Raw genomic sequence first — 22,937 nt, 5'->3', positions numbered from 1 at the left:
CCAGCACCTCCTCCAGCACGATTACCGTACTCCTCCTGTACTCTTGTCCGTAATACAAGTCACAACTCCAGTCAGAGCTATCCACTGGAACAGGTATAGAAGATAAACCAAAGGGGAAAAATGAAGCTCAACCTCCAACTGCGTTACCTGGAAAATCAGCAGTGGCATTTGCTGGTGGGTAACGACTAATCGTGAACAAAAGCATCGTGCAAGGCCAAAGGAATCCTATCCCACGGCACACCAGTGCAGTTTTGAAGAGCTACTTACACCTGCTGCCTAGCCTACAGTGATTTTGTTCATCACATAACTCCCACAGAACATATAGTAGGTATTGTAACATGGAGCTAGTGACCACATCCAAGCCAAGTAACTTCTGCAATTAAGTGTACTTTATTTTTTTTATGAAGTTGTCCGAGGCTTCAAGCTACGTGCCATGGAGCGCTGCAGACACTCCAGCAGACGGTGCCCCACGTGCAGATGCATCACGGGCAAGACCCGACCGATCACACACGTTTGGTTCTCGTGCACAACGGCTGTGCAGTATCCAACATTTCCATTTCTAACAACCCGCACTTCTGAAAGCCTAAATCACAATTAATGATTTGCCCATCCAATTGTCTCAGCCTTCGACTGACGAAGATGTATCCCCCAAACAACACGCTAGGGCACCTGCTCTCGCTCCTGCAAGCTCGCCACGCAGCGAGGCCACTCGGGTGCGCGCTAAAGCCACGCAACGCGGCCAACATTACGTCTCCCTTCCTGCTGAAATGGCGGCACAAGCACCAAGCGGTTGAGTGCGCCAGGAGACCTGATTCTAGCTCAAAACCAGCCGAGTCTTTCATGGCTCTGCGATGCTCTCAGGTTAGCTCGCGGTAATTTGGCAACTGGGTGAGAGCCGGGGCCATTAGAAACTCAGGGTGGTGGGGCCTCCCCCCAGCTCCTGCTCTTTAACACCGCCCGCGCTGTCCTCAGCGGTTTCCCCGTGATTAGTTATCGATCGCTGCTGCGCTCCCAGGCAGATCAGTAAACTTCACCCGCAGCGTGCGGCACAACTTCTGCTGGCAGTCATCGAAAAAACCGGGAATGAGTAATTCAGACTTCTTTAATAAAAGGTTATCTTGTATCTTTACAGAAGAGAAGTCAGTGTTTGAAGCTGACAAGCCCCGTAGAAATCACAGGATGTGAACCTAAAGGAACCAAACACTTGTAGTATGCGGAGCTGCTGGCCTCCGAGCAGCGCCAGCAGGGCCACGAATGCTGACCGGGCACGGCCACCGGGCAGGGGGCAGCTTCACGGGCCGGTGGCCACAAGGAGGAACGAAGGCCTCCATACTGATGCAGTCACTTCAAGGGATCACTGTTCAATTTGAATCACTTTTCATAGGTTTATAAACCCGATTATTTCTAAGTGTGATCAACGACGCAGAAAGGTCCTACTTGCAATCTCCATGCTGCAGGAGTAAAGAAAGCCGCATGCTGAAGCCTCCTCTCAGACAAACGAGGCTGACCCGGCAAACGAGCAAGCCTGTTCTTCCATATTAGCGCTTCTTTGAAGCAAAGAGGTGCATTTTGATCTGAAAGCAGACCTGCATTAATTCACACTCAGTGGTGATCCAGAACTAAGCAGCGTGGCAGGATATCAGTATTAGGTTTGGATCCTGGCTTATGCCAATGAAGAAATCCCCAGAGACTAGGAGAGCCCTGCTCCACAGCTCTCAGCCGCCTCCCGCAACATAATTTAAGGAAAAGACAGAATTTCAATGAGGGATCTCTCCGAGGGCTTCACTGAGAAGATACACTGGGGAATACACAAGACACCGATGCGGCTGTGCTTTGAGATAAGCGCCGGTACCTTAGCTGGAGAGCACGAGGAGGAGCACGTCCAACAACTCAGCATCCCAAGGGCTGCGACCAGTCCAGAAACGTGCACTCCACGGGCAGGCAAAGAGCGACTCGGCCAGGCCCAGCCCTACGCAGCACCCCGCCTGCAAACACCCATTCTCCTCACTGCTAGGGATGAGAAGGACTTGCTTTCAGAAATTATAAAAGCACCCTACGACTCGGCAACCTGAGAAACGGGGATCTGCGAGCAGGCAGCACCAAGACCCTACAAGGCTCCCCGAAACATCTGCAGTTACCTCCTGCAACGGGGCCGCACTCCTGCCTGGTTACGGCAAGATGAGCCCAAGAAGCGAGCTCTGGATGGAGCACCACATGCCAAGGAAGGAGACTCTTGTGGCCATCCTGCCCTGTCCAAAGCTCACCCTGAGGGTCCCGCTGCTCCCGCGGACCTCCAGGCCCGGCAAAGCACGGCCAGGGCGCTGCCAGCCCCTCGGCGGCGCTCAGCACAGGGAAGGAGCCGATCCCAAGGAACTGGCAGGAATCAGAGATAAATACCGTGCCCTCAGCCCAACTGCCCATGCCCTGTCAGCGGCTCGCAGATCCCGAGGCACGCTGAGCACCCCACCGCGCTCACGGGGACCGACTGTGCCTGCCGGTAGGCTCCCGAAGCCTCCCGGGGCTGCGCGCCACGCACATTGCCTTCCACCGCAACCCGCGCGGCAGCGAGCCTTTCGGCAGGCACCCAGCGATGCTCACGCAGCAGCGATTACTCAAGTGGAAAAGCAAAGCAGAGAGCATTCCACCAGCGCTTTTGTTTTTCAGAAAAAAAAGAAAACACCCTTCAGTATGCTCAAGTGTGACAAAACGGGAAGAGCTCCAGCATTAAGCAACCAAACTGCGTTTTACTTTCAGAAACTAAGCAGACAATGTGTTCTTGGTCTCGAAGTTCCTCTATTTTGCCCTGCAGATAAGCACGCTAAATCTGCATTTCTCAAAACCCTGCCATCTTTGCCATTTGATAAAAATACAAAATAACTTGATATTGTCCTCAAAAGCAAAACACGCTACCTGCACGTGGGCTGAGGAGCCTAAGGCTCAATTTATCCCATCAAAAAAAAAAAGCATGAAGGGAAAGATGTGGTTCCTGAATTACGGCCTGTGGAACCAAGTTGTCCTTTAAGCATTTTAATTGAAAGTCTGATAGGGACAACGCTGTCCACAAGAAATTGAGGCTTGACACCAGTCTAAATTCAGGAAGCACCGAGTTATTTACAGACCTGCAATGAGAGGAAAGAACCCAGGATTTGGGACCTCAAAGAACCAGGTTCAATGTGTTTCAGGTATTCCTCAAGACCTGTGTGTCTCCAGTTCATCAAGCTGCACTACTGCGAGTATTTACGCGCTGGTACGACCGCCTGAGCGAGCTTCCAGCACCAAATATTCCGGGGTGACCCTGAAGAGGGACTGAGCACCACTGTGGTCTGCTTTATAAATACTGCGAGCACCGCGCTTATACGGAGAACGTGACAAGGCGTTTGTGTATGGTACATTTCTGCGTTCCCTTTTATAGAAATAAGGCTTGGGAGGTTCAAATAAAAATTCTGTAATTCATTTCAGTAGGTCAAAAGATAGTGCAGGAGCATTTCAATTTTGTGTTTAAATTGCATCTAACTAAAAAACCTAATTATCAGCAAAAGACTCCCCTAACACCTCACTGGTGTTAACCCTTGCAACCACCACACGTGCAGAGTAATAAACTCTGGAGTTAGCTGACATTTCAGCTTTATTAAGAAGAAACGAGCTGACCAACGTCAGACACCTAAATTCCCTACCCCTACTGGGGAACTGCTAACCCCTCAGATTACGTAACTACTCCCCAGTTCCTCCTGGAAAGATCTGTGAAAGCAGCCCGAAAGGTATTTGGCAGAGTTCAAAAAAAAAAAGTTAACTGTAAGCAGCTCGTTTTTTTTCTTGGAGTGATGTGGCAGAAGAGCAGCGCAAGCCTGAACAGTTTCCACTGGACCAGGTTTTTCAATTCTGTGCACACAATTAAGAGCTCTGGAAACACACAAGCTCGTTCTCTCATCTCTCCTCCTTCACCCTTACCACCCTTCTGTGGCTTCTCTGATGAGTGGAAAGTATTAAGTCAAAACACAGCTTCTGCAATTTCCTTAACCAACCTTGGGCCGAAGCTCAAGGCTCTAGCTTGCCCTTCTGTACCAGCAAGCAGAGACAAGACTCGTTCCACCGGGCTAGAGGACACGCCGCTTTCCATGCTGTGATTTAGTCTGCACAAGCGAAAAACAAACTCTGCTAGTCATAAAAGCACCGTAAAGATCATCCACTGCCATCAGCAAGTGCACGGAGGAACCTTAACGCTGCTCTCCTTGGAACAGCTCCAGCTTACAGCCAGCGGCCATCCTGCAGGGATGGTACGGAGGAGGTTGGGTGCCAGCGCCTCAGCAGCCTCCGAAGCTGCAGACGTCCCAGTTGATTAGCCCCTGCTGCCCAACAACCCCCCAGACCCTCGCCGTTTTTTATTTTAGAGCTCCAATACGAACTTGGCAACCTGGTTGAATTCCTTCCAAAGGATGTATAACCGGGCTCATTTCTTTACTTTACTTTAAAGGCCTGAGCTTGCTGCAGTGCAATGTGCTCAGAAAGCCTCTGCATTCTTTGAAGGACCTTCGCTTGTTACCAGCAAGCAGAAAAACGAGCACACACGCTAAGCTCGCGAGCAAGTCCTTCTGGGGAAAAAAACACGCAGAACTATCGCATCCCATCTGCTTTCACCTAACCCGAACTGGTCAGCTACCCAGACAGAACTCAACACCGAAACCTACAGAGCTCCCAGCTGTTTATTTCCGCATGCAGCAAGCTGTTAGCTCCTAAGCCATTTGAGAGAGGCACGGGGTGCACCACAGCGGGCCTTTTCAAAGCAGAACTGTTCCGCGATTATTTTTAGCTCGCATGAAAACGAGCAGAAGAAATCGCAACTTCCATGTCCTACACACTTGCTGAGCCCCATCTGAAAGGTAGTAAGGTTTCCAAGCCAATTATTCTATAGTCAGATAATCACCAGGCTGGTATAAATAGCACTTTTTTTTTTTTTTTTAAAGCTTAAGCACAGCTGCATACATGTGGGCAGGTAAAACGAAGGCCATAATCTACCCGAAAAGCAAACACTGTAAAAATCATTTCCCAGGAAGAGACTTCCAGGTCAACGCAGACACCAGCACAAACCAAGTTCAACTAAAAGGCAGGAGGCAAAGCCAACAAACGCTCTTCTTGGGCACACAAACAAGAAAAAAAAGGAAAAACAGTACTACTGCAATCAACAGCATGAGCAATAAGATTCCTAGATGCTGACAAATTAGAAAGGTTTATGGGAAAACTAAAGAATTAATCTAGTACTAGGAAAAAGCATGTAGCAGAAAGCTGCAGAAACGCAGCTCGTACCAAAGAACAGCCAGAAGATTACTCAACTCCTGTCCACAAGTACCTATAAAAGCATTGCAACAGATTCATCTGGCAAACAAGTCCGCGTGCCAGCGACTCCAGCTTACATCTGTCAGGGCCCTCGGGAACCCTACCTGCCGCGTGGGGACAGCGATAGCCCCCGTGACGGGGGGAACTTGTGCCATCCGAAACGTAAGAGACGCACGACAGAATAAACACGCCGATACCCCCATCAGAAGGGACGCTCAAAGGTGAATTTCAAAGATGAAGAGAAGCTGAAGAGGAGTACTGCCGCACGCAAACACCTCACCGTGCTCAACTGAACCGAACGAAGCCAAGCGAAAACATCTGGGGAGCTTTGACTTGTCCTAGTTAAGCTCCACGACGCTGGCTTTCAACGATGCAATGAAGACAAGCGTGTTCTGTGCAATTAAACCAGCAATTTCAAGTTAGATCACCGCTGCCGTCACACTTCAGGGGCATTCTCTTCTCATTCCTCTTGGACACGAGTCTGAAGCAGGACAAACACACGCCTCTCCTCCTTCTTGGAGCTCTACCAGGAGCCCTTTACCGATCTACTCCACTCCAATTCCCACTGGAAGTCCTACGCGAAGGACAAGGGTTGAAGGCTGCCAGGGTAGGAGCACTGCCACTCTCCTCAAAAACACGAGTCTGCAATTCCTCTTCCTCTCTGCTCAGTTTTAACACGCTGAGAAAACACAGAGCATTCTCGGGAAAGAAAAAAGACAGCCACATTTGTCACCTTTTAGCATCGCGTATTTGTAACCATGCGACTCGGTGGCAAATGGGATACAGATTGCTATTAATAACCAAACTATTTCCTTTCTGAAAGCTGATTTGTGAGAAGGATGCAGGCATTGCATTTCTTAAAAAACGCTTATTAGCCGAGGAGGAGTCGGGGAAGTCACCGTTCCGCCTACAAGAGCGCACACGTAGTGTTGCTCAAAGGGAGAAAACAGGGGCAGCTTCTCCAGGAGAGGTCACCCACCCCGGCCAGCGGCTTGCAGCCAGCCAGGAGGCCTCCCGCAGCCACCCCGACAGCCTTCCAGAAAGTAACACGAAAAATGGGATCGTTCAAACGTCCTCAAGCCTCTGGTTCCTACAGCCACGGCAAGCACCCAGCCATCACCTCGCACGCCACGGCAGGGAGAAGGCTTCAGGAGCGCCTGCTGCGTTCACACGTGGAACCCGCCAGGAGCAGCAGGGAGCGGGTTATGGTCAGGGTAAAGCCAACCCTTAAAATCCCCCAGACGGAGAGCACCTACAGCTTCCACCATTTTTCCCTCCTTCCGTTAGGAGGTTTAGGCAGCAGTTCCATCACTACAGGAACTTCTCCCCTCCTGCCTCCCATCCTCCTGAGAAGCGAGCGTGCTGCACACCGCGCAACGGCGGGGAACACGCGCCCTGCCCCCAGCCCCGCGGCAGCTACGGAAAGCGGGGCACGAGAGGGCCAGGGGTCACGCCAGGCACCGAGCGGCGAAGCAAGGCAGCCGGGCGCACTCCCGGGGCACTGCTGCCCCTGCACCGCCCGCAGCGCGGCCAGCAGCACGCTCACCCCGGCAGGAGACCCGCGCGTCCCCCACCGCCGCGCGGTGACACCACGCCCCGAGCGCCCGGGGAAGGAGGGCACGTCCCGCCCCGCGAGCACGCCGCGGCGCAAACAAGCCGCACGGAGGGTGGCAAGGAAAACACGCAGAGGACAAAAGGACAGAGCCGGGATTAGACCGGAGTCCCTTGATCCCCGGCCAAGCGGCCTACCCATGAGCCCACGCAGCGTCCAGAGCCAATTCAGGGCCCTGAGTGCGCTACACTTTAGGTTATAAAATCAGACTTGGACACACGCTTGCAGTGTTCTTTGCTCTGCTGGTGGCTAAAAACAATTCCTTTGTCATCAAATCTTGCTTCGGCGAGCTGACGTGATGTTTTTAACGCAGGAAATAAGATAATTATGGTTCAAGGTAAACAACTACAACTGCGCATCACGAGCGGTTCTAATTTTAAGCCTGAGTCCCTCTCGAGCCATCCCTGTTTTAAAGGCAGTTTCCTCGCAGGCTGCTCGGCGTGCCCGTGCCCGTGCCCTGTCCCTGCCCCACACCGACGCGGCCTCGGGAGCACAGGCAGGTGCGGCAGACGGAGTCCCAGCACACGCAGCAGGGCAGCTCCTGCATCGGGAGCCGAGGTGAAGGCAGGCAGGGAAGGAGACGACGCACACCGCGAATCCTAAATAGCGTGAGGCAGGAGCTGGCCCACCTCCTCCAGGAGCACGGGGAGAAGAGCGAGCGCTGCGCCCCAAGCCAGCAGCGTGTCCCACAGCCCGAACGCCCAGCGCAGCCTCCCGCTGGCACGGGCAGGAGGGATTCAAGTCACAGCTCGCTGCCGGAGCACCGGCTCCCGAGCCGTTCAACACAGGGCGGTAAACTCACCTACAGCTACCCGCGCCGTGCCTAAACTAGCCCCTGCGCTGCTGCTAGCGTGAAATATTCGCGGGATTTACCTGGAAACGAAGCCTCCCCACAAACAAGCATCGCCGCCGAGGCCTCTACGCCAGCGAAGCTGAAGCACAACATCCGAGTTTGTCTGAACGGCAATGAGATACCGAGGCTGCAAGTTGTCTGCCTCCGAGATGAATCATAGCGCGCAGAGGTAGCAATAACTCTAACTACTGTTTATAGGTGTTCGTCTGGTAGGCTTTCATTCTTCCTCAGCCAGAGAAAAAGGGCTAAATTACAACCAAATGAACGCGGCTGAACGAGGGAATGCAGCAGAGCGAACGCGATGGGATGCAGACAAAGCATGCTTAATCAGTTCTGCTTAGAAGAGACAGAAGTGGTCAAAACTATTTGAACAGCCCGTCGCAGGAACGCTGCTGGTCGTGCACAAGACTGAACAGTAAAAACGCATCACGTGGCGACGTCTGCGTAGCTTGGGAGACCGATCCTCCGGCACTTCGCATCATTACGAATTTTCAAGGCACCCCACCCCGTTTCTGCTATTGTTGTCAGAAAGGGAACTCCAGCCAGAACAACTCTTCCCACATTATTGTTTTTTTTTGGTTGGAAGAAGCAAAATGGGAACGCGGCACAGCAAATGCGCGATTCCCCAAGCACTTCGCACGGTAAGGCAGCTCTCCTCCTTAAAGAGGAAAGCCGAGCAGACTCTCGCAGAGCCTGCTGTACGGCAGCACGGGTATTTTTAGCTGCAGGCATCTGAAGGCAGCAATATGGTGGCAATCTCCCAGGCTGAAGTTCGCCGGGGGAGGCTTCTCCCTCCCTCGGCCCCGGAGAGGCCGAGGCTCGAGGAGCTGGAGGCTGCAGCTCGCCCTCTCCCCATCGATGTCCCGCTTCCCCCGGGCGGCCCAGCTTCTCCCAGCGCTCCCACCGCTGCCTGCGGGACGCGGAGTGGCTCCAAGTCACCCCCGGTGCCCGCGAGCAGCGGGGAGCAGAGGGACCGTTGGGCTTTAGGAAGCTTTATCTGCGATTAACACTTCTCCGCGGTGCTGATACGGTAACGGACGAGCTGTCAGACCCAAACCGAGCGCAAACAAGTGGACCTTAAAATATTTCCAGCTTCAAAGCGAAGCTTCAGAAAGCCAAATACTCTCTGCCACCGAAGCCATTCTGCTCTTTCGGTTAACGAATGAATGTTTAACAGAGTAATCAGCTAAGAGTCTATTCAGTGAGCCCACAAGCAGGTAACTCAGTCACCACACGCTCCGTTTATACACAGGACTGTGCTCACATTGCAATTCATCACGCAGCCCTTCAACACTGCACTTTCAGGGAAAAACACCACGAAGATTTGCTCCGATACCGGCCCCGGACCTGGGCAGGAGCGGAGGAAGGCAGCTGCCTTCGTGCTCACCGCTTCTGGCTGGAAGCGGCTCCCGCGAGCCCCGGGCGGGCCGACACCGCAGAGCCGGCCCCGGCCCCCAGCCCCACCTGGGGCTGCTCCGGCAATACCTGGCGGACAGCTCGGCTCAGCACCAGCTCACAGGTTCCCTTCCTAACGCTCTCCTGTGTTATTATTTCAGTGCTCAACTGTTGGGTAAAGTAATCGCAAGTTATGAAGCACTTGGTGCAGAACACTTGGTTTTTGAGTAGCTGAAGTCAAACAAAATTGGAGCAGAGTTCACAAAGAAGTCACCGTGAGATCCCGGGGAAACAGCCCTGCTCACAGCCACGTCATTGCCAGGCCTTCCATTCCACAGGGACCGGCCTTCGACCGCGCTTCGCTTCTGCCTCCGGCACACAGCAGAAAGCACCAGCGTGGCACGGGACAGGGCAGGGAGGCGAGCGGTGGGGCGGAGGTGACACGGCCAGCAGAGCCCGCAGGCTGCAGCCGGGACAGCAGCAGCTCCACCGGCACCACGGCCCCCTTGTCCCCATCACCAGCTCCCCGAGCAGCCCGGGCACCTCGGCAGCTCCTTTGTAACTCGCTCGCCTTCCCGGACCGCTGCGAGCCGTGCTGCGATATGGCGTGTAGGACTAAGAAAAATAGAACTGATTCAGCCCTGCCTCCCCTCCTCAGCCCTGCCTCCTCCGAAGGCTTTAAATAGGATGTTATCACTACTTGTTTGTACGCCATTACAGAAAAATGCTCGGTTTCTTAATACTGCATTACAGAACAAAATGTTACTCAATTCTTTCCGTAAAGCACCAAGAACCGACTGTGAGACCATATGCATCCGAGCGCATCCACGTGCTGGGATAATCTGCAGTTACGTAAGGGACAATTGGCGCCTGCCCACGAAGGGGAGGAAAGAAAGGGCCAACGTACAAATCTTCCTTAAGACCTAAATCCCAACTAAACATGCGTTTGGGGGAATCTGATTCTGGAGGCAAGCGAAATTCACGTCCCCAAGTCACAGTTTCAGGGTTCGGCCGTGGGAGCGCAGACGAAAGGAACTCCCACGTGGCTGATCTTCTCTCTTTTAGCTCATCCCATTAAGCAAAAACGAATCATTTGCTAAACGGCGAGTTCAAGTTGAGCCGATCCCACCTCGACCCTTCTCCTGGCAGCTGGCAGCCGAGCCCTCCCGAGGCTTCAGCAAGCCGTCCCCAAAGGCACCGGCGCCCTTCCAGCTCCTCAGCGCACCCTAAGGTGGCCGGCACCTGGGCACTGACACCGCGGGAGCCCACAATCACTTATGTCCACGCGGACATATGTCCTGCTGCATCTGCATCCTCCGTGTCCGGGGGCTCATGAGTGTAAGGAACCAAGAGGAGAAGGCAGGCAGAGTCAAGAGGAGCAGCAGCCGTGGCATGAGACAGACACAAGGAGGCCAAAAGGAGGGGTGCAGAAGGGACCCAAACCCCACAACAGCCAACAGACTGAAGCCTGCCTCCGCCCCGTTTATCTGCGCTTAGCCGAAACGTGTGGCCCTACAAGCAGGGCTAAGTGCTTTGGGACGGCCCCTGCAGGCTGAGCTCCCCGTCCCTCCCCACAGGCGTGGGGTGGAAGAGCAGGTGCCCGCCCGGCTGCTGCAGCCACCAGAAGGACACACGTTGTTACCAAGAGCCTGTGTTTATGCACAGATAAGGATAACAAGTGTCTCATCGTGGCGTTTCAAATGCTGAAGATCTTAAGCTGAACCGTGCGCCACAGAAAGCGCATCACTAGCTAGGCTGCGACAGCAAGTGAAACGAAAATTGAGAACGAAGCCTAACTGACGCGAGATCAGCAAATATCAATTCCAGCCTTCTTAACACACGGGCGGTCCTCACGACAAAACTTGTGCAGCACAGAGAAGCGCCCTCGGTAACTCCGAATTTCGAGCCGAGGCACCCCACGCACCTCACACAAACCAAGCGCCTCCTGCAAACGATGGCGGGTCCTTCGGCGCGAGCTGCGGCACGATTAACAGAGGTCCATTATAAAGGCACCGCATAACCCAGCTCCTGGCAGTCGGCACTGCCACATCGGACTGCGTTTCTATAGCAACCGGGGAGGAAAATATAAAGCAAATTACGGTTAAATGAAAATTATTCTCCATGACAATATATGTTAATGCAGGAAGATTTGCAAAGCCATTCTGGATAAGAGTGTTTACATTCACACATGTGTTTACAGAAATAAATAAAGGGGGAGATGTAACAGCTAATGGATCTCCCAGAGACAGGGATCGCAGCCAGCCCTTGTTTCAAGTTTTCACGTATGTAGAATAAAATCCTTCACGCGAGCAGAGCGGAAAGCAAGCCACCCTACCGCAGGTATGTGCACACTTGGATATAGTGCACGTCCTGCGAGCAGCAGTTTTCCAGGAGATAGAAAGCTTCGGAGCGTCGTGATCCTTCCGTTCTCCGGGCTGCAAACAAAGAGCGCGTTTGTACCTCCTCATCCCAGGAGAGAATGTTTGAAACGAGAGGCTGAGTCCCTCGGAATATTTATAGAGATCTGACTGCGACCGGAATAGCGACTTACTTTAATCACCTCTAACTTACTGGCGGAGCACTGAACGGGGTTTTATACCCCAGGATTCGCAGAGCTCGCGCCCTGCTGCGGTCCAGAGGCAGCCCAGGGCATGGGAGCATACTGTCAGCCCACGGTTTTCAGCATTAAGGCTTAAAAAGGTAACCCCACGCTCTTCCACCCTGCTCCTCCAGCCTACACAGCCCTTCTTGCCAGGGAACCCATCTGAGACTTTGGGCATCTTCTGAAGCATGAGCGAAGTTCACTGGAATGAGCCTGGTTCCAGAGGCAGCCGCTTATTTATTTTTTTAATTCGCTCGGCTCGTGCCCCGAAGAAGAGCCCGAGGAAGGAAAGCAGGCTAGGGACTGGCGCACGGTGTCGTGGGGACGGCTCGGGGCTCTGCACTGGGAAGAAGCCCTGGGAGGAAGGCGGCTGCCGGGTCCTCAGGGAGAGGCAGAGGAGCACGAGGCGCTGCTTGCACCGTGCAGCGAGCCGGGACCGCGGCAGGCAGCGTCCCCCGCGCGGGCACGTCCGACCTCGCTCCACGCGCGCTCCCTCTGACCTCGGAGCCTGTCTCCTGCCTCCGCCTCCAGAACAATACTTGAATCATGAGGATCATAACTTTTTATGACGGTGGGAAAACTGCAATATTCTCCGCGAGTTCGCTCCACCCTGCACATAAAACTGCTCAGAGGTTCAGCCATAAAGCAAACTCCCTCCTTTGAAGTCCGGCTCCAGGCCCTCTGCGGATCATAATGCTGATGTGAAGGAACGCAGCGCGTTAACGTTTTACATAACCACGCTCGGGGAGCATCGCTTGTTAATCATTCGCTGCGACTGTTGACAACAGCGAGTCAGGCCAGAAAGTAGCCGGGTAACGAGAATCGTTCCAGGTGAGGCTGGGTGACCCACAGACACCGACTTCACGCACCGCCAGGCGTATTCCGGTCACGCTCCGCTCTCCCCGAGGATCGTTTGGTGCAGAGCCCACAGCAGCACCGCCGCTCTCATTTCGGCTCATTTAGTCGCCGGTGCCAGCCCAGACACGGTCCCCTCCGCGCTTCCCTCCGCAACAACGCGCGCATCCCTCTCCCCACACAACGCGCAGAGAACGGCTACCAACCAACCTCAGCCCGGAGAAGTCTGCAAATCGCACCGCAGCAGCAGTTGCTAGGTTCCTCTTCAAGCCCCCAGCAATTGCTACGACCGGGTTCCCACCGACGCTCCTTCCTGCGGCGGCAGAGGGGCTGAACGCTGTTGTTTTCACGCAAGAACTTTAAACCAGGCCGCGCGCCTGCGTTCTGCACGCGTTACGTGCCCAGCAGCGCGCCCGCAGGGTGCTGAGCCCACCAGGCCCAGCCACCAGCACCATCGGGCCGGGCACCGCAGCCTCGTGCAGAGCTGCCTTCGCCCCTTGCTGTGCCAAAACGCATCCACGTCGTTTTCTCTGCAAACGCTCTCTGAAGCCAGTTACCTGCGCCGCGCGTTCTGCCTGCCGCTGTTCTTGGTAGCGTGGCGGAAAAGAGCCCCACTGTCCACGTACGGGATGAACCCACGCGACAAAGGTTCAGAGAGCTGCCCCAAGCAGGGAACGAGCCATCGGAGGGAAGCAGGACAGGCCCACGGCAGCAGGCCCACGGCAGCAGGCCCCCCAAGCTCCCACCCCCTGCGCAAGTCCCTCAGACCCTTCAGCCCCCAGCGCCTGGGCTGCTCGCCCCATTTTGGGGCCGTTTCCTCTCACCGCGCAAAGGCCCAGCCCAGATCTCAACAGGGAGACGGAGACGCACGATGGTCTCAGAGAAGCAGAAAGGCAGGAAGAGGAGTGAGGAAACATCAAAAGGCAGACTGGCTAAAATTAGAGACGAGAACTCTGGCTGAGGAGGGCCAGAGGAGGACCGGGGCAGCGCAGCAGCTCTGAGAAGAGATCCCAGGAGGGGGAGAGGCAGAAGGGAGATGGCGAGGGAAGCAGGGGAAGCTAGCAGATGGAACAGGCTGCAGAAGCACATTCAGCATTTTAAGACTCTAACCCACGGCTTTCTAAGCAAAGAGCACCGCTCAGCACACCTGGAAAAAGCCACAGAGCTGCCTTCTCACCCGACCCCTCCTCCCTCGCACGAGGGAGGGCTGAAAGGCAACTCAGCTCACCACAGAACAAGTTTAACACCCCAGCACCAGCGCTAATCACAGGGAAGGCAAATTAATTCAGCACCTTCCCCCACAACAGAGCACCTCTGAGCAGCGCAGGGCACCTCAAACCCCGACAGAAGAGCGGAGAGAGCAGGGGCCGGGAGATCTCCGCGCGGCCCCCAGCGCGCCAGGAGCCTCCGGCGAGGCAGGAAAGCGGCGACGCGCAGCGGTTCTCAGCTGCCCTCCTTCTCCCAGCCTATTCTCGGATGTCCTTTCCGAGCGGGCAGGACAAGCAGCCACACGAGCTGGAGTCAAAGGCGAGCCTCCAAGGCGCGCGGGTTTACGTTTCCAAACCCGGCTCGCGCGTTTGGCTCTGGGCCTGCCCGGGACGACAGGGAGAGCTGGGTCCTGGCGCACCCAGCCCGATGACACCCCGCAGCCGGCACCAACCAGGGCACCAAATGGCACAGCAGCATTGCCACAGCTGCACGCGGCCACGAGCAGGATGCGCTCCCCCCAGAGCACCCCGCACACCCAGGTACCCGCACGCCGGCGGCAGGACTAGGAAGGGGCCGCCCTGTCACCGCGTCCCAGGGCCAGCAGCACTCCCTGCTGCGCTAACACACACCTGGGATCACCGGCAACAACCACCGGCACGCAGAGCAGAGGGCAGTCCGAGGGGCTGAAGTCCACCAGGGGATTCCCGCTCCTCGTAGTACCCCCCGTGCCAGCGGGGCTGCAGCCCCCGGGACCCCACCTCGCCGCCTCCCCCCGGCTCCAGCCGGCCTGCAGAGAGGCAGCCGCTCGCGAGCGCCGTGGGGCTCCTGGCACAGCTTGTTTACACAGAGCAGGTCACAGGATAGGCTGGAAGGTGCAAGCAGGATATGGTTTTTACAGCTCTGAACTCCTGCCCAGATAAGCTGATAAGGCTCGGTGCACTGCTCACCCGGGGGCAGGGGGCACCTTCATGTCTGCTCCGCTGAAAATGAAGATGGACCACGAACTGCAATTAAGGAATTTATAATTGATAGCGACGTTTCCATTCACCTCATTTTCCTTTAGAGCCATTCTACTGCGTCGTGTTGTTTTGTCTTTTGTTTTAACTAGAGCTCCTGACTGCACGCACTCTCACACTTCACTGCGAGGTGCCCAAAGCAGCACAGCACCACCAGCCCCAAGCTGTGCAGGGGCAGCAGCTCCCCACCGCCCGCTACCTCTGAATCGGGGCTCTTTTTTTTTTTTCTGGATAACACCTCCCTACCTTGCCATGCTCAGGATAAAATATTAACAGCTTCACATTGCTGTTGGGGAGGCGATTTTAGACCCCTTCTGCACCACACAGCTGCTGGTCTCCCCGGAGTTCCTCCAGCACCGCTCTCCATGCAGGGACGCGCACAGCGCTCGTCTCGGAGCAAGGCACAGCCAACGCGAGAGGAGAGGAGAGGAGAGGCCTTCTCGCTGGGCACACGTAAGAACAAGGTCAGCTTCCTCCAGACCTCGTGGAGACAAGGCTGCCTTTACACACGCTAAGTGCTCGACCCTTCCCTTTCCACGCTCTCCTCCAGGCTTCGGTCGATGCACAAGGAGCAGGCGCCGCGTCTCGCGCGGGAGGCCAGCAGCAGCCCCAGCGCTCTGGGGCCTGCCCAGGCTGGGGAGCAGCACGACGGATGCCGCAACGTTTCCACGAGGTATCAGATGTCGTCAGCTCGGGTTTACCAACGCAGACCTAGTGCACAACCCGTAGCTTGCTGCTGCAACGGTTCGCAGCGGAAGACTTAGCGTAGAACTACGAACGGGCTACGTTTGGTTTTCTTCGAGGCAGGGCGAAGAGGCTGCCCGGAGACTTTCGGCAGATAAATAATTCAGCGCAGGAACGCCAAGGGCAGCACCGCACACGTCCATATGGCAGGGCGACGCAGACGGCACTACGTGCTTCCCATCACCGCCCCGACAGCGCCTTAAACCCTGACCTAGAAAAACATCGCTGGCTTCTGGCTACCCCAGCCAGTCGCTCACGCTGGGGCAGGGTCTCTCCTCCGCAGACCGCGGTTTCGGCCTCTGTCGGCAGCAGCAGAACCACGAGGAGCACAAGAGCTCATCCACACGGCGATGGGATCCCACGGCCCCGCTCTGGGGCCACCCCACGGCTCCCCGGGCCCAACCGCCCGGCTCACGGCGCACCCAGGATCGAGGGGAAGCCCCCAACAGACCCAAACGGACCCTCAAACGGGACCGTTTCCTTTGCTGACCCCAATTATCCCCCCAGTTTATTAAAGGGAACTCGCGCGCGCAGGAACGTTAACACCCTGAAGAGCCGTATAAACAGAGCAAGTCCGAGGGCACCGCTATAAACAGAGCTAATGGAAGGCGGCGACTGGAAATGGGTCCTGAAAGCTGCCAGATCAAAGCGAGATCCTTCTCGTGGAAGGGCTGCATTACCCTTGGAGCCACGGCGCTAATACCGTCTATAAAAATGTTTTGCTCAAATAAGTGAAGAAACAGCAGCGTTTCATCTGTCAAAAGGTGCGAGGCTTTTATGGGATTAGCCATTCCACATGCAGCATAAAAATTAGAGCAGATTTTTGAAAGCCCTCAGCTCGGCTGACGGAGACTACGCAGACCGGCGCGTGCGCCTGCTTTCTTCACACACGCTGCATGCCGAACAGATTTTTCGCTGCTACTAGCATTTAAGCCCCTTTTTTCTTTATTTTTCAGGCACTCGCGCAGGATTACAAATTGGCATCACCTACAACTAGTCACAGACGAAGCCAGCACCGCCGCCCAGACTCAGACAAATTAAGATGCTGAAGGACCGAACGGTCGCACAAGAAACCACCCCACAGCACCCGTCCTCACGTGGGAAAGGCAGAAAACTGCAGGTGCAGAGGGGCGCGGAGAGGCAGCCTCCGGCCCACGGGCACCGACCGCTTCCTACCCCGCTTCACAGCGGGGCACCGAGACAGCGCCTCGCTCAAGCGGGCCTTACTGAGGCCGCCACTGCACAAACGCGCACTGTTCGGGGCGCTGGCCGTTCCGGATAGCTGGCCACAAGGCTCCCCTTTCACGTTCACGCGAGTATTTTTGATTACGGCGCATCAGCGGCATACAAATTACATAAGACTTGGCTGGGAAGCGAAGGGCTTCGTGCCCTCGGCGAAGGCAGCTCCTCGCCTCTCATCTCTCGCAGGGAAGAGAAAATATTTAAAAGCCGCATACAAATCATTCCTGCAAAGCGTCGTGCAGACTGTTTAAATTAGACGGGGGTAAAAATACATGCAAGTTTATCACGAAAACCTTTGCCATGGAGACACCGCTTTCTCCCGGCAGCCTTCTACAACGGAGACGCGCGCAGCTCCTGGTCACGACGGAGGCAGCAGACAAAGCGCCCTGCCAGCGCCTCGCCAAGGCAACGCGATTAGGAGAGCCACCGGCACCACGTAAACATTCCCAGGTAGCATTTCCCTTGCCCTACTGAAAAGCTCCGGTACCTGCCCCTACTTGCCACGGGCCTCCCTGCATTAAGCCTTCATACCAGGGAAGGGTTTCAGCGCCGAACGCAGACTGCCGAGCCGGAAATTCAGGTACTCGGCAGGCCAAGACGAGAGGCCAGCCTCGCAAGAAAGCTGCCACTCATTAATTTTATGAAACGTAATTAGGCAGCTCCGGTCCCGCCGACTGCCTTCCCTTGCAGGAGGAGTTCTTCAGCGAGCAACGAGGACGTCCCAGCTGCGACTCACGCCGCCCCCGAGGACGTTTCCCCCGAGCACGCTCACGGCAGGCAGGCGCCGTTTCGAAATAAATACCGCCATTTCCTCACGGCAACTCAACGCTCTTCCTCCTTTTCGCCTTAGTCACCGCGAGGATCTACGCCACGGCGCGAGCCCCCAGAAAGCAGCCACCCTGCTCCCGTCCCCTCGCCTGAGACACCTCCTTCTTACAGGGCACTGCTTTCTTTTAATGTAAAAAAAAAAAAAAAAAAAAGCAGGAGGGTTAAAAAAAATGGTAGTACTTCAAACATGTGTCCAAAAGCCACAACACAGAGACAAAGAGCGCAGATTAAACGCTGCGAAGATAGACTTGTCAGGAACCTTGCTTTGAAGTATCTGCAGGAAACACTGTCATCGCGCAGCCATGTTACAATTACACAGTTAAAATAATCACCACCAGTTGTAAGCAGCCCATCTGGTTTACTGAAAGAGAGCACTGCTGGTGCAGTATTGATTAACACGACCGGTCTGCACTGACCCCAGAGAAATACATTTGTCTGCTCTGCTGAGCAGAGAGCGCGCCGCACGACACCGCGATACGCCTCGCTTTGTTCCACAGCGTTTGGGGGGGATTTAGTCAATTAAAACAAAAGTAGAAAATGAAATAACCTTAACGGGTTGTCTGCCACACCGGAAGGAAGAAATGAAGGCCGGCACTTTGGTGAAGGGGGTTTTGTTTGGGGGGGGTCTTTTGGTGATCTTTTTTTGGTTTTTCTTCCCCCCAAACCCAATCTCCATGTTGGACCATCCACACGTTTAACCCTGAGAAAGTGCTGTTACAACGTCGTAAAACCAAAAAGCAGCACGTAAAAGAAGAAAATCAGTTCACCCCGAGCCACGTCTTTATGAAATGGAGACAGGGACAAGAGTTCACGTCGAAGAGCAGCACTGAACGGCAAAACCAGTTGGGAAACGCTAAGCTCAACACCTCCAGCTCCCGGCCTGTCACGGCCGCGAGCGTCTGTACGGCCGGGCCTCCGCAGTCACGCCTGAGAGCAGACACAAGCACACACACACAAAGCTGGGAACAGAGCGAGTCGGAGCGCAGAAGCCACGGGGCTCGTGTGCTGGCCACGCTCTAACAGCGCTCGCTGCAGAGGCGACCGAGGCTGCCGCGAGCCGGAGCCTCGCCACGCACTCAGACGAGGCCGGGGGTGATGCAAGCCCCAGCCAGCCCAACAGCACGGGCTCGCAGCAAACTTCGCTGAAACCCAGGCCAGATGCGCCCTGGCAAGTCCCAAAGCTCCCCGAGTCTCCTGGGGCAAGTCCCAAACCTCCCCAGCTCTCCCAGCACCTGGGAGAGAAGAGGCCCGCAGCACCCCTGCGCTGGAGGAGCCGGGCCCCCGGCTTGGGGACGGAGGCACGATGGAGAGCCCTGAGCGCGTACCCACACACAGAGACCACCCCGTGGGGCTGGATCGTGCACTCCCCACGGCTGGGGGCAGCACCAACGCTCCCCCACTGGGGCACAGAATCCCCCGTGGGTCTCGCTCCCAATTCCACACCAAGGGTTTTTCAGCCCTTGTGCTGCGCGCCACCACAATGGTTTAAAAGTGCTCCAGCGGGCACCCTTAATCTGCTGGCAAGCCCGTGCTGTAAGAGCGCCAACTTTTCCTTTTTAAGTTAATCAAGTCAAATATTTAGTTCCTGGCGGAGCACGCACAAAAGAACATACCGATGCCGTCCAAAAGCGCGCGGGAGCGAGTTACCCTTCCCCTCCCAACTCCACGGAGCGTTGTGTGTCCCCCCCCCCCGAAACAGTAACTGTGGTTACATAAAGACGTTCCGCCTTGGGAAGGGACCAGAAAAAAAGGCAAAACCCGCGCAGCTCCGAGCTCCTTCCGTTTACCCCCACCCCGGCACCCCAAGGCAGCGCCCGGCGCCACGAAGCGCGGCGCTGGCAGCCCCGGGGAGCCCCGTCGGGAGGGCACGGCGCTCCCCGAGCCCTGCCTGGAATTTGCTCCCTGCCTCCAGGGCCGCGTCCCCGGCGGTGAGAGAGCACTTTGTGCACGGAGCCGGCCGGGGGGAGGAACCCTCCCCTGCAACCGGAGAGCAAAACACACCCGGGGGCTGCGAGCCGGAGCCAATCCGCACACACGCGGCCCCCGGAGCCTCCGCGGGGAGGGAGGGAGGGAGGGGGGGGGGGGGAGGGAAGGGGGAGCCCGGGCCGGGCCCCGCCGCGGGGCAGCTGCTGGGGGCGCGGCGGGGGCTCGGGGGCCGGCGGCAGCCCCGGGGGGGGGGGGGGGGGGGGGGGAGGGAGCGAGCGGCCGCCTGCCTGCCCCCGGCATCGCCCCCCGTCCCCGGGGCAAAGGGTGGCGGGGGGCGGCCCCTCCCCGGGGCACAAAGGCTGGATGAAGCCGGGGATTAAATAAATAAATAAACAGGCGAATGAGTGAGTAAATAAATAAATAAATAAATAAATAAATAAATAAATAACGGAGCGCGGCCGGGCCCGGCCGGCTGGCGGCGGCTCGCCTCGGCCGCACGCACACGCGCGGGGCTCTGACGCCTCCCCGGGCTGATGAAATGGGAAGCGGAAATTACCGAGCGGGCAGCCCGGGGCATTGTTCCCCCCCAGCCCCCCTCTCGGTGCTGCTCCCCCCCCAGCACGACGCCCCCCGGGGCACTGGGGGGAGGGGGGGGGGCACGGCCGCGGCTCGGCCCCGCGCTGCCCCCGAGCAGCCCCGGCGGCGGCCGCCTCCTAAAACACCCCCCTCCCCGCCCCCCTACCGGTAACCCCCGGTATTACCGGGAACCCCCCCCCCGTTACCGGTAACCCCCCGGTATTACCGGGAACCCCTCCCCATTACCGGTAACTCCTCGTTATTACCGATAACCCCCCCCCCTTACCGATAACCCCCCGGTATTACCGGTAACCCCCCCCCACTACCGATAACCCCTCCCCAGATTACCGGGAACCCCCCGGTATTACCCGGACCCCCTCCAATTACCGCCCCCCCCCATTACCGAGCCCCCCCCCCCGGTACCCCCACTCCCCCCCCCCTCACCCCTTAACCCCCCCCGGTTCCCCCCCCCCGCCCCTTACCGGCTCTCCGCTCTCAGCGGGCCGAGGGCAGCCTCGCGGGGGAGCGCGGCCTGGCGGCGGCTCCGCCGGCCCCGCCGCATAGAGGAGGAGGAGGCGGCGGGTGAAGGGGCGCGGCGCGGGGCTAGTGCAGGGGCGGCGGGCAGCAGCAGCAGCGGCAGCAGCGGCCGCACGTCCCGGTGCCGGTGGCGGTGGCGGTGCCGGCCCCGCGCTCCATGGCCCCGCTGCGCTCCGCTCGGCCCGGCCCCGCTCGCAGCGCTGCCGCCCGCTCACAGCCGCTCGCTGAGAAGCCGGCCGCTCATTGGCCCGCCGCGTCGCCGCCGCCCGTTGGCGGAGCGCGGCACAGCGCCGCCCTGACGTCAGCGCGTCGGCGGTGTGTGTGTGAAGGGGGGGGGGGGGACACACAGCGCCGCAGCGCCCCCCCCCTCACACACACACACACACAGCGCGCGGAGGGCGACGGGAGAGGGGAGGGCGGGGCTAAAGGGGCGGGACACAGCGCGGCTACCATTGGCTGGCGTGGCCCGGCGGCGGGGATGCTCATTGGTGGGGGCCTGTGAGTGACAGGAGGAGGGGGGGAGCACCACCGTGCGGTGGCGGCGCCGCCTCAGGCTCCCCCCTCCCGCTGCCCCCGGGGACCGAGCCCCGCGCCCTGAGCCACGGCCCCCGGCAGCCCCCGGGCACAAACTCCCCCCCCCCACCGCGGGGCGCAGGGCACGCGCCCGGCCCGCCGTTAAGTCATGGCGTGAGGCGGATTTGCCGTCAGCCCGTCCCGCGCCCGGCTTAGTCTCGTTTATCTGTGCCCGGCCCGCTCCGTCAGACCCCGACTGGTCAAAAATAAAGGCTCTGGGGCTTTTTGGGTGCTCGTTTCCCTCCGTCGGCCTCCCTCTCGGTTGGCTTCTCGTCACACTTCAGCAAAAACACTGCAAACAAGCTTCTCTGGGGCCTCCGAGCTAGCAGCTGAGGGGAAATAACGATTTCTCACTTCCCAAATATCGCTGTACGGCCGCCTTGGCAGCCCCAGCGTCAGCCTGGGCAGAGATCAGCGCTGGGGGGAAGCTGAAGCCTTTTTCTGTGTCCTCCTGACCCGCTGGAGCACGGCAGCGCGGGCTGTCGGCCTCTGTAGGGAGGCTTCCTCAGGGCTTTTGCTCCTTGCAGCTTACTTGCAATATTTAAGAGAAAAAAAAAAAAAAAGTCTGTACTCAATTATTATGCACTTCGCTAACAGTTGTGAGCCCTCAGTTCCTAAAAGGAAAGCGATACCCTGGTGCCAAGGAGGAAGGAACGCTGCGTGAGGGCAGGGAAATGAGGGCACTTGGGGATGTGCTGTCAGGCCTACTTCTGCCTGTCACATTTCTGTCCCACAGCAAACTGGAAGGACGCTGACTGGGAAGGAGCTCCGTGACCCCTTGGTCCTTGCTCTGTTACTCTTTCCCTGTCTAACTGCCTACCATCCATGTCAGCCACTCAGCTGCTTTGGGAGCACCAGGCTGTCCATACGCATCCGAACGCCTCGGCTGAGCCCCCTTGTAGCTCTGCAGCACCTGTACCGCAAGGGAAGGAGCCATTACATCAACCGTCAGGGCAAAAACACCTGGTCTGTGCTACCGTGGGTGCCGTTCTCTGCTGATTCAGCACCTACCAGGGTGGAAAGACGGGCATTTATTTTTAATAGGTTATACAAGTGATTTATGACTACTACAGTCAAACATCAGAGTAAATCCTGTGTGAGCAGTCAAGTGCCAGCATCAAAGAAGCCAAGAGAATAAAGCTTCGGGAGAACTTTGATTAGAAGAACCTTTACTTTAAGCTTGGCTCGTGTTTTAGTTAATGTCACCTATTAGCACTTGGAAGAGAGATGGGCTTGGCAAACAAGATAGCATTTAGAGAGGCAGCCGTTTGGGAGGCCGGCAAGGAGTCCCGCTGATGCTCCTGGTAGTGCAGCTCCAACCTCCCTACCTCCGCACGCCATCCCGGGCTTCTTCAAAAAAACGGCCTCGTGCCTATGCGACTGGCAAGGTGGAGCGTCAGGCCTCCCGCGTCCCCAGCCGAGGAAGATTTCCGAGGGCGGTGGTCCTCTGCTGGTGGGTAAATGCCTCATATTGATGGTCTGGGCGTGAACTCGTGCCGGTCTGGTCTAATTACTGTTTTTATGATCCCTAATGACAAGCTTTAGGCTTCGAGCTTGCCGATGGATTTGAGCAGCACGGAGCGACGGCTGCTCGCACAGAGCTTCCCGAGCGGTCCATGGGGTTCGGAGCTGACTTCA

At 57.0% G+C, this 22,937-nt stretch overlaps 1 protein-coding gene across 1 annotated transcript in view; it reads right to left on the bottom strand.

Moving 5' to 3' along the window:
* ANKRD11 (ankyrin repeat domain containing 11) overlaps nt 1–20,995 on the bottom strand; it is a 124,891-nt gene extending 103,896 nt beyond the window's left edge. Inside the window, 1 exon segment of the mRNA XM_050713289.1 lies at nt 20,672–20,995. The gene's annotated coding sequence lies outside the window, so the exon portion shown is untranslated.
* Nucleotides 20,996–22,937: the final 1,942 nt, after the last annotated feature.

This window comes from Cygnus atratus, chromosome 12, assembly GCF_013377495.2.
Source record: "Cygnus atratus isolate AKBS03 ecotype Queensland, Australia chromosome 12, CAtr_DNAZoo_HiC_assembly, whole genome shotgun sequence".
Taxonomy (NCBI): domain Eukaryota; kingdom Metazoa; phylum Chordata; class Aves; order Anseriformes; family Anatidae; genus Cygnus; species Cygnus atratus.
The sequence above is the reverse complement of the archived record's forward strand: the minus strand, read 5'-3'. Positions and strand labels throughout refer to the sequence as shown.